We start from the raw sequence: 1,386 nt of genomic DNA on the forward strand, positions 1-1,386 counted from the left end.
AGACCCAGAGCGCAGGCCCAGCGAGTGAGCGAGATGACCAGGGCCGCGGGATGCTGAACAGACCCGGAGCGCAGGCCCGACGAGTGAGACAACCCAGGCCGCGGGATCCTGAACAGACCCAGAGCGTAGGCACGGCGAGTGAGTGAGACGACCTAGGGCGCAAGATCCTGAACATACACAGAGCGCAGCCCTGGCGAGTGAGTGAGACGACCCAGGCTGCGGGATCCTGAACAGACCCAGAGCGCAGCCCTGGCGAGTGAGTGAGACAACCCAGGCCGCGGGATCCTGAACAGACCCAGAGCGCAAGCCTGGGAGTCAGTGAGATGACCCAGGCCACGGGATCCTGAACAGGCCCAGAGCGCAGGCCCGGCAAGTGAGTGACACGACCAGGGCCGCGGGATCCTGAACAGACTCAGAGCGCAGGCCCGGCGAGTGAGTGAGACGACAGAGGCCGCGGGATCCTGAAAAGACTCAGAGCGCAGGCCCAGCGAGTGAGTGAGACAACCAGGGCCGCGGGATCCTGAACAGACCAAGAGCGCAGGCCTGGCAAGTGAGTGAGACGACCCAGGCCGCGGGATCCTGAACAGACCCAGAGCGCAGGCCCGGCGAGTGAGTGAGACGACCCAGGCCGCGGGATCCTGATCAGGCCGGAGCACAGGCCCGGCGAGTGAGTGAGACGACCCAGGCCACGGGATCCTGAACAGACCCGGAACACAGGCCTGGGAGGGAGTGAGACGACGCAGGCCGCGGGATCCTGAACAGGCCCGGAGCGCAGGCCCAGCGAGTGAGTGAGACAACCCAGGGCGCGGGATCCTGAACAGGCCCAGAGCGCAGGCCTAGAGAGTGAGTGAGACAACCCAGGCCGCGAGATCCTGAACAGACCCAGAGCGCAAGCCTGGGAGTCAGTGAGACGACAGACGCCGTGGGATCCTGAAAAGACTCAAAGCGCAGGCCCAACGAGTGAGTGAGACGACCCAGGCCGAGGGATCCTGAAAAGACCCAGAGCGCAGGCCCAGAGAGTAAGTGAGACGACCAGGGCCGCGGGATGCTGAACAGACCCAGAGCGCAGGCCCGGCGAGTGAGTGAGACGACTCAGGCCGCGGGATCCTGAACAGACCCAGAGTGCAGGCCCGTCGAGTGAGTGAGACGACAGACGCCGCGGGATCCTGAAAAGACTCAAAGCGCAGGCCCAACGAGTGAGTGAGACGACAGACGCCGCGGGATCCTGAAAACACTCAAAGCGCAGGCCCAGCGAGTGAGTGAGATGACCCAGGCCGCGGGATCCTGAACAGACCGAGAGCGCAGGCCCGGCGAGTGAGTGAGACGACCCAGGGCCTTCTGGATCCTGAACAGGCCAAGAGCGCAGGCCCGGCGAGTGAGTGAGAC

This window comes from Octodon degus, unplaced genomic scaffold (assembly GCF_000260255.1).
Source record: "Octodon degus isolate 3935 unplaced genomic scaffold, OctDeg1.0 scaffold00023, whole genome shotgun sequence".
NCBI classification, from domain to species: Eukaryota; Metazoa; Chordata; class Mammalia; order Rodentia; family Octodontidae; genus Octodon; species Octodon degus.